Raw genomic sequence first — 10,728 nt, forward strand, 5'->3', positions numbered from 1 at the left:
ATTCCATGTTCTGAAAAAACTGAGGTCACAAGACAATTGTCTTCTTTACTTGGAGTTTTCTCACAAGAACTTAGAACTCTCCTCACACAAGACTCCATTCCAGCCATTGCTCATGTGGTTTAGGTATCAGTGTAACTATGGTCTTATAAAATGAATTGGTCAATGTTCCTTCTCTTTCTGTTTCGTGAAATAATTTGAGTATTGGTATTAACTCTTCTTTGAAAGTTTGGTAGAATTCTGTGCTAAAACCATCTGGCCATGGGCTTTTTGTTGTTGTTGTTGTTAGGAAACTTTTAATGGCTGCTTCTATTTCACTAGGGGTTAATTTCTATAAGGCTTTGTCAATCTTACTGATTTTCTCAAAAAAAAAAACTTTGTTTCATTGATTCTGTGTATTCTTTTTTGTTTGGTTGAGTTTGTTTGTTTGTTTCTATTTTATTGATTTCAACCCTGAGATTGATTATTTCTTGACGTCTATTCCTTTTGGGTGGGGCTTCTTCTTTTTGGTCTAGAGCTTTCTGGTGTGCTGCTAAGACTAGTATGAGATCCTTCCAATTATTTTTATGTAGGCGTTTAGTGCTATAAACTTGCCTCTTAGAACCACATTCATTGTGTCCCATACATTTAGGTATGTTGCATTTTCATTCAACTCCAGAAAGTCTTTCATTTCTGTCTTGACCTATATTTCATTCATTAATGAGTTGTTCAGAGTCCATGCATTTATGAGTTTTCTGTTGTTTCTGTTGTTGATATCAGCTTCAATCTGTGATGGTCAAATAAGATACAAGGTGTTATTTTGATTTTCTTGTGTCTGTTGTGTGCTTATGTCCAAGTATGTGGTCAATATTGGAGAAAGCTCCATGAGCTGAGAAGAAGGTATATTTTGTGTGTGTTTGGATGAAATGTTCTGTCAGTATTTGTAAGGTCTATTTGGTTTATGATATCAGTTATCTCTAGCATTTTCTCTGATCAGTTTTTGTCTGGATGACCTATCTCTGGTGAGAGTAGGGTACTGAAGTCTCCCAAATCAGTATGTGAGGGTCAATATGTGAGGTTAGCTTTAGTAGTGTTTCTTTTGTGAAATTGGATGCCTTGCATTTGGTACACAGATGTTAAGAATTCAATGTCCTCCTCTTGATAGATTTTTCCTTTAATGAGTATAATAGTGTCTTTTCCTATCTCTTCTGATTAGTTTTGTTTGAAGTCTATTTTGTCAAATATTAAAATGGCTACACCAGCTTGCTTCTTGGATCCATTTGCTTAGAATATTCTTTTCCAACCTTTTACCCTGAGGTGATTTATATCCTAGATGTTAAGGTGTGTTTCTTGGATGCAGCAGAAGAATGGAGCCTGTTTTCGTATCCATTCTGTTAATAAGTGTCCTTGGGAAGAAATTGAGAGTTATCAATGAGCAGTGTTTATTGATTGCTGTTATTTTGTTGTGGTGGTGGTGTGAGAGGTAGAGGTGTGTGTGTGCGCACACGCATGTGTGTGTGTGTGTGTGTGTGTGTGTGTGTGTGTGTGTGTGTGTGTTTTCCCAGATTTGTTTTGCTGGTCTGGAGTTATTTATTCCCTGTATTATCTTGGGTATGGTTAACCTCTTTAGGTTGAAGATTTCCTTCTAGTATATTCTATAGGCCTGGACTTGTAGATAGATACAGCTTAAATTTTGTTTTATCATAGAATATCATTTTTCCATAGATTGTGATTAAAAGTTTTTCTGGATGTAGTAGTCTGGGGGACCTCTACAGTCTCTAAGAGTTTATAGGACCACAAGAGGTGTCAACTATGAGCTGAGGGTAAGACTGTTGGAGGGGATGGATTTGGAGAAGAGGAGGGAGAAGTGAAAATCTGCAATTAGCCTATGTATTTCCCAGGCTGATGTGGCCTATAGGTTCCCAGGGAATGAGAAAATAATTTTAATGAAAAGGAAAGGGCAATCAAATTCTCAGATGACATTTCCTTATTTACTTTATTATGAAGCTAATAACATCATAAGTAGCAGAATTTTTACAGGCTTCAGTGAGTTCACCACTTTTCCCCTTTTGTATATTTTTAGTTTTTCAGGTTAGAGATTGCAATTTAATCTCTGCTTGTCCTTTCCTTACCATCTACAAATTCTGCTTGTGTAAAAATCTAGCACCTACTGCCTCCTCCCACTGGGAAAGGACACATTCTTCTTCAAAAGGAGGGGGTGGGCAGGACATGGGCAGTTGTCTGAGAAACCAAGAGTAATTATCTTCCACCAGACAGTGGCAGAGGGCATGAGGACAAGCCTGATGGCCCCGACTACTCCAAAAATAAATGCCCAGATAAACGCTGAAAGCTGGGGAGCTTCCTGGGTTGTCCCCACTTTCTATTTGACATTCTAGTTGACAATCTGCAGGATGCACACAACCAGTGCAGGACGGCTGCAAACAGAATGCGATGCAACATGGTAGCAGCCAAGGAAGGTACCACCATGGCAGTCCTTAAACTTCCCTGGCCCCTGTACAGCAGGTTCCTTTTGTATGTTTGCCTTCATGATCACAGTAGCTCATGTGGGAGGTTTCTGTTAAGCCTTGAAATGACCCCAGAACAGGTACTACAAAGCACAGCTAGGGTTCAGAAAAAAAAAAAAAAGTGGCCAAAATACAAGGACCTGTAATGCTCAAGCAGGCTCTAGGAGGTAGATTCCAAATCCTGTGAGCCATCTTGGACATCAGAGATACCTTTGCTGTCACTGCCACTATTATCTCTGGTCATGTTCTCCTGCTGGCAGGCTCTTCAGTGTTGTGGAATATTATTTTAACTATGTAAAGATATTTGTTTATGTTGCAGAACATTACTTTAACTATGTAAAGGTGTGCTGCATTTGTTTAACTAGGCAAAGATGTGTTACATTTGTTTGTGCTGCATTTGTTTAATGATGTAAAGATGTATTGCTGTTTCACCTTGCCTGCCTAAGGCACATGATTGGTCTAATAAAAAGCTGAACAGCCAATAGCTAGGCAGAGGAGGGATAGGCGGGGCTGGCAGGCAGAGAGAATAAGTAGTAGGAGGAATCTAGGCTAGAGAGAGAATGGGAGAGAATGAGGGAGAAAGAGGGGGAGACACCTCCCACGGCCAGCCAGCCAGGCAGTAGCCAGACAGACAGACAAGGAGAAAGCAGTGTCAGTAGGACATACAGAATGAAAGAAAGGTAAAAAGCCCCAAGGCAAAATGTAAACAAAGAGAAACAGGTTAAATTAAGTTATAAGAAATAACAAGAAACAAGCCTAAGCTAAGGTTGAGCGTTCATAACTAATGAGTCTCCATGTCTTGATTTGGGGGCTGGCAGTCTATGAAAGCCTGCTACTCTTCAGAACCAAGAAGTGTGCTGCCCTGTGCCTCCTGGTTTTCCCTGGAACCTGGAACCACGTATCTGCCTTTCTGCAGCACCCATTGCTATCTCAGTCCATCTGCCCTCTGTGAGAGAGCTCCCTTCATAGCATATGCATCTTCTCCATCTGCCTAGCACTTGGGCTCCACCTCAATAACATGGAAGATGAGAGTGTTGGAATAAAGATGCAAGGCTGCTTGGTTGTTCTTCCTGACATTCAGGAGTACATACTTCACTCTGAAATTCTCCATCATGGCCCACGAGGCCCATCAGTTTCTGGATCAGGCCAAGACACCATTTGGAGCCAGTGAGGTGATATGTCTATGAGAGACACCATCAGTATCTTTTTCCATTTTGGCCAGGGCATAACCCGTGGTCTTCCCATCCCTGTCCTCAGCAATATGGAAGAGCTGGGGGCAAGAGAGGCCATGATAGAAATAATATGTCATCTGGTAGTTCTCAGGAAGGCAAAGAAGGTTACAGTGCTGCATGCTCATCAGGTCAGGTCAGCTGGCCAAGCACAGCAGATGTTCGTATTGGCTGCGAGTAGAAGCCTGTCAGAATGAGAAGCAGAAAGTTGCCACAGAGGACAAGCAACACCAACATCATTTTCTTTAAAACAGCAGGAATATCCAAACAGGGCTCACACAAGATGAGGAAGATCTTCCACTATCTTCCATTTCTTGTTGGCAATGCTGTGCAGACCCTCGTCCACCTTCATGCCGGTGAGGTCCCAATCATGTCCAAACTAATGATGACCAAACAATCCTCTTCCGATAGGATGGTCCGGTCAACCTGTCAGCCATTTTTTACATGTAGGAGCATGTAAGACATCTTGAGTGGGACTACACAGCCAGCCAGCCACCGTGAATTGCCTTGTGTGGGGTCCACATGTCCGAACCCAAGTTCATCACTTTAACAAACATCTGTTTTCATTATCACATGCTTACTTCCACTTCCAACTCATTGAACACTATTTTCATGCAGTTACCATTAGAGCATGGAAAATAATTTCAAATTTTAGGGTTTTTTTTTCTCTCTTTAGTGATTTACTGGAAACATTACCCACATTATCTCAGCACTTTCAAACTTCTCATTTTTGTTCCTGAATAACAACTCTGAGTCACTGGCAGGCCACAGTTCACCAGTTCAGGAAAGGCTTCCCTTCTCCTCTGCCAGCTTTCTATCTCTTTCTTTCAGTGGATGTGTCAGGGGTTGGACTTTGACAAAATCTTCCAGTTTAGTTGGTATCACTTGGCATTATCCCCACCCCATTCCACAAGCCTCTTCACAGGAGACTGTAGCAGGTGATCTGTACAGGGGTCGGGGTCAGGTAGAAGAAAGCCTAGTTAACGTGCTTATCTTACTCTTGTGCTCTGAGTCAACTTCCTCATCTTTCCTCCAAATGACACAACATGACAAGCTCTGGGTTTGGAATATAACTCAGTTGGTAGTAGTGTTTGCCTAGCATAAGGCCCTGAGTTTGATCCCAGCACCACATAGATAAGATAGGAGAGATGGAGGCAACGTCCTAGGTTAGCTTGAGATATGTGAGACCCTGTCTCTAAATAAATTAAATGTATTGTTCTTTAATCAGCTCAGCTAAAACTAAAGGCCTATAAAATAAATTTTAAAAATATAAGTTAAATTTAAAGCATGATTCAAAGGTCTAGCCCATGGAAAGCACTCAATAAATACTGGTTTCTTTTTTTAACATAAAAACAGATTATAATTCGGGACTCCAGGGTTATTTGAAACTGGAAAATATTTTCTCTGTAGAAAACAGTAAAAATGATAACATTTCCCAATAAGCCCTTTTAAGCCAAATAATAGCTGAATTATACATATAAATATTGATTAGATTCTGGGATACAGAAGAAACCTATCTTCATCGGTTCAGAGAGCTATATTTTACTTAAGTTGTGTAAGTGAGATTCCTATTCATCTTCCCCTTCACTGTTTGATTTATAGCAGACATTTTTCTATAGGCTAATTCATAATCTAAAAAGATTTCAGCCTCCCCTCCTGAAAGTACGGCCAGCATTTTCTTTCATGAGCTTGATATGGTACAAATTCTTATCCTAATGGTGAAATGTTTCACTAAAGCTTGCCCAGTGATTTGGCAAAACCAAAACTTATTATAAGCCACAGTCATCCTAGGATCCCGGCCCTGCTAGGTAGCCTCCCTGGATCTGTGGGTTGCAGTCTGATTGTCCTTTGCTTTATATCTTAGTATCCACTTATGAGTGAGTACATACCATGTTTGTCCTTCTGAGTCTGGGTTACCTCACTCAGGATGATATTTTCTAGTTCCATCCATTTGCCTGCAAATTTCATGATGTCATTGTAGGAAATAATCAAATTGAGGGCTGAAATCAATGAAATGGAAACAAAGAGAACAATACAAAAAATCAATGAAACAAAGAGTTAGTTCTTTAAAAAAATCAACAAAATAGACAAACCCCTATTCAAATTAACCAAAAGGCAGAGAGAGAGAAAGAGAGAGAGAGAGAGAGAGAGAATCCAAATTAACAAAATCAGAAATGAAAAGGGAGATATAACAACAGACAATGAGGAAATCCAGAGAATCATCAGGTCATACTTCAAAAACCTGTACTCCACAAAATTGGAAAATCTGAAAGAAATGGACAATTTTCTGGATAGGTACCACATACCAAAGTTAAATCAAGACCAGATAAACTATTTAAACAGACCAATAACCCATAAGGAAATAGTCATTAAAAGTCTCCTAACCAAAAGAAGCCCAGGACCAGATGGTTTCAGCGCAGAATTCTACCAGATTTTAAAAGAAGAGCTAATTCTAATACTCTTCAAATTGTTCCACACAATAGAAACAGAAGGAACATTACCAAACTCATTTTATGAGGTTACAGTTACCCTGATACCCAAACCACACAAAGATGCAACAAAGAAAGAGAATTACAGACCAATCTCCCTCATGAACATTGATGCCAAAATACTCAACAAAATATTGGCAAACCGAATCCAAGAACACATCAAAAAAAAGTTATCCACCATGACCAAGTAGGCTTCATCCCAGGGATGCAAGGATGGTTCAACATACAAAAATCTTTCAATGTAATACACCATATAGACAAACTGAAAGAAAAAAAAAAACCACATGATCATCTCATTAGATGCTGAAAAAGCCTTTGACAAAATCCTGAAAGAAAAAAAAAACCACATGATCATCTCATTGGATGCTGAAAAAGCCTTTGACAAAATCCAACACCCCTTTATGATAAAGATCTTAGAGAAATCATGAATACACGAAACATACCTAAACATAATAAAGGCAATTTACAGCAAGCCAACAGCCACCATCAAATTAAACGAAGAGAAACTCAAAGCGATTCCACTAAAATCAGGAACAAGACAAGGCTGTCCACTCTCTCCATATTTATTCAATACAGTACTTGAAGTTCTAGCTAGAGCAATAAGACAACAAAAGGAGATCAAAGGGATAGAAATTGGAAAGGAAGAAGTCAAACTTTCACTATTTGCAGATGACATGATAGTATACATAAGTGACCCTAAATTCTGGTTTCTTTCCTTCTCCTTTTCTGTGGTAGGTAAATAGCAAGTGTCTAAAGAAGATACCTTTTTGGGTTCAGTAACAGCTCTTAGAAAAGCCAGAGGATGGCAGGGCGGTGGTGGTGCATGCCTTTAATCCTAGCATTCAAGAGGCAAAGCCAGGCAGATCTCTGTGAGTTCAAGGCCAGCCTGGTCTACAGAGCAAGATCCAGGACAGGTACTAAAACTACATAGAGAAACCCTGTCTTGAAAAACAAGAAAGAAAGAAAAAAGAAAGAAAGAAAGAAAGGAAGGAAGGAAGGAAGGAAGGAAGGAAGAAAGGAAGAAAGAAAGCCAGAGGCTGGCTGGCTCCTGTGGGAAATTGGCTAGCACAGCTTCTCCAGGTGTGGCTGCCACTTCATTATGCTGCTTCATCTGAGGTTGCAATGATGTTGCTAAGAACTGTAAATTTAAATGGTGGATGATAAAATCAAAGCAGAGAGCACTTAGTTCAGGCGTGGAATCTTTGAGAACTCAGAATCTTAGAAGAAAATGGAGTCTGATCCATAATTCTGCCTGAAAAGATCCCAAACACTATAATCCTGAATGATGGAATCCCAAACACCATAAAATCCAAAATATCAAAATCCCAAAACTACAATTATAGAAAAAAATTAATTCATTTTTTATTATGTGTGTATGTAGGATTGCTTATGTGAATGATATGTGCACATGTTTGCGTGGGTATGCGCACAGATGCATGCAGTGTGCATGGGCCAGAGGTAAACGTCTGGACTCTTCCTCAGTTGCTCTCCATCTTATTTTTCGAGACAGGCTCTCTCACTGAACCTGGAGCTCTCTGATTCGGCGAGGCTGGTTGACCACTAGACTACAGGCATCTGCCTGATTCAGCTCCCGCCTCCGGCCTCCTCAGCTCTGGGATTGCAGGCACAGACCTCTGCACCCAACTTTTTATATGGATGCTAAGGATTCAGACAAAGCTCCCCAAGCTTATACCACAAGCACTATATTGACCAAGCTTTTTCCCCAGACCCACTTTTATTTGTGTTTGTTTTTAAAATATCGTAAAATGACAAAAAGTATTTATTGACACTCATATGCACAAACCCAAACTCAGACATACACTTTACACAAATTTTAAAAATAATTTTTTTAAATGGATGAGAATGCCATCATTTGCCAATGTGAAGAATGTTCTTTTTTAATCACTTTTAATTTTCTGACAAAGTGTAGCTTTTTGCTGTTGTTTTGTTTTGGCAAGCAGGACTCTGTGTATGAAGGAATGAAGGAGCAGAATTATGACAATTGATAATCATAGTGACAACTACCCTGTGTACAGCCAAAAAACATACTAACCCTGCCCCACAATTAGCTTTTATATCTCCCTTATAAGGAATTTTTCCCACATTGAGAATTGCAGTCAAAGCTACAAAAAAAATCTTAAAAGAATTTCAGTGTCAGGGTTTCAACAGTTGGGATTTTAATTACCCAGGATTAAGATTTTTTTTCTAAAAATCTCTGGGGGTTCTCATCTTTCAAGATTTCACCTTTCAGGATTATGGCTTTTTAGGACTAAATCATTCCCACAAGGAAACTATGGTTTTGGGGGTTTTTTTTGTTTGTTTGTTTGTTTTGTTTTGTTTTATCTAGAAACCCTTTGAGCGTGTTACCGTAAGCGTGACTGAAATCAACTCCATGACCTAAGCACACTAGACAAAGGATTGGCATCTCAGCCTGACCCTCTTGATCTAGGTCTGCCAACTATGGTTACTTCTGCCAGTGCACTGCCAAAAAAAGTTCATCAGGCAAAACTTCAACAAACAAGTTCCAAACCAAGGTTTCATTTGTATAATCCTCTGGCATCTTCGATCACAAAGCTGACTCAGGTGGCAGCGGGAAAGCTAAGGGTTCATTTGGGCTCTAAGGATACCTTTCAATGTGCAAACCAACCAACCCAGTCTACATCCCCAGACCTCCACCCCTACCCAAGCGCTCAGTCAACAAGCCAGTATTTGCTCTACTGATCTATTTGATCTATTCAGGTTAAGATAGCAGGCTGGAGACCCTCCAGAGCCCTAAGCCCATTGGCCAGTAACCAGTAACTGAATTGTTTGCTTCCCACAACCCAATGAAGTTTCCCACTAAGACTTCTTTCTATCACCTTGACACTGTGGCTTGCTCCCTATGGCAGGCACGATATGTTCTTTCAATGGCATTAGCCTCTTTGTGTTAAACTCAAGCATGCTGCTACAAGCTAACGTCCAGGTATGTTTTCAGACACCCTCTGTCCCACTTCAAGGCTTCTGTTCTGGTTTCCTTTCTGTTGCTGTGATAAAACACCCTAGCCAAAGGCAGCTCAAGGGAGGAAAGGGCTTATTTCATCACTCAGGTGACAGGTCACCATTGAGGGAAGTCAGAGCAGGAGCTCAAGTAGGAACTTGAAGCAGAAACTGCAGAGAAACACTGTTCTGGCTGGTTTGTTCATTTATTCATACTTACCTAGCTTTCTTACATATCTAAAGACCATCTACCTAGAGATGGTGCTGCCTAGAGTGGTCCAGGCCCTCCTGCATTAATTGATAATCAAAACAACCTGGCAGACTAGCAGCCGATCTGATCTAGGCATTTCCTCAGTTGAGGACTTCTCAGATGGCTCTAGGCTGTATCAGGTTAACGATTAAGCTAACTAGGATAGCATCCTTATGAACAATATACAATCACCCACCAAACCTCAAAACATCCTCAAGATGTAGCTAGGTCCTACTTACCTGGCTAGCCTCAGGACAGTCCTTTACACACTCAGCTCAGACGAACTCCCTGAAAGTTCTTTATTCCCCTTATTGTATGCATCCAGGACATATTAATTCAGCCACCCAAGACCTACTTTTGGCCTTGAAAATGTAGTAGTGAGTAAGATGGACAGATAGTCCTGTCCCTTGAGGAATTCACATTTTTTGTAGGCATGATCACCTCGGAGAGACACACATTCCACAACAGGAAGTTGATCTCTTGTTGATCTCACATCCTTCCATAGGAGTGGTAAAACTAATTCAATTAAGCTCATAACAGAAACAGCTGTGTTCTGTCTCAATGTCAAAATTCAAAGTAAAGGAGTTTTTATTTTAGTGAAAATTCAGAATATAATTATGAATATCAGCTTTTTTATCTGTTTCCTGTTTGTGCTTTGGATTCTGTTTGGAATCAAAGACCCAAATTTCTTAAGGAAAAACTAGTTATTGCAAATGGGTGTGTTGGATCATAGTCACAGACCTTCCAGGCGCATCTCTTTTCCCCGGAAATTAGAACACTCTCTCCCTGCAGTCTCTCTCTCTCTGGGACAGAGAGTTGATAGTGTGCTGTGGCCATACAGTCCCCCTTCACAGCTGCAGGCCTGTCCTGCTCCCTATAACTGTGAATTATAACTATCTTTATCAGTATCTTCTTAACTTCTAGCCTCTTAGGCTAGGTCACATGGTCTGGAGCTTGCCCAAACCCAACCCTACTGTACCCCCCAAAAACGTATAAAAGCCAAAACCAAGTCCCTTTGTTATACAGAGCGGAAGGGTCTGTGTCCCTTTAGCCCATCATGACTGCACATGGCCGTGACGCTGTCTCTTCTAATTGCTCTCTCACTTCACAAGAGCTCAGCTTGCCTTGACACCTGGTCTGTGGGGTTCACACAGCAGCTTTTGATCTCTTCCAACTGAACTGCTGAGTTTCCTTCTCTATGAACCAGCTACATCTTATATAACAATATGCATACCATTAAATTTTTCTTATACCAGCTCCTTAAATAACTCCATTGCCCTTAC

The 10,728-nt window shown here is 40.4% G+C and overlaps 2 pseudogenes; both read right to left on the minus strand.

Moving 5' to 3' along the window:
* Positions 1–2,661: 2,661 nt before the first annotated feature.
* Positions 2,662–3,867, minus strand: LOC131913720 (N-alpha-acetyltransferase 11-like; annotated as a pseudogene).
* Positions 3,868–4,004: 137 nt separating this feature from the next.
* LOC131913084 (thioredoxin-like protein 4A) lies at positions 4,005–4,195 on the minus strand (annotated as a pseudogene).
* Between the last annotated feature and the right edge of the window lie 6,533 nt (positions 4,196–10,728).

The sequence above is a fragment of the Peromyscus eremicus genome, chromosome 6, assembly GCF_949786415.1.
Source record: "Peromyscus eremicus chromosome 6, PerEre_H2_v1, whole genome shotgun sequence".
In the NCBI taxonomy this organism is placed as follows: domain Eukaryota; kingdom Metazoa; phylum Chordata; class Mammalia; order Rodentia; family Cricetidae; genus Peromyscus; species Peromyscus eremicus.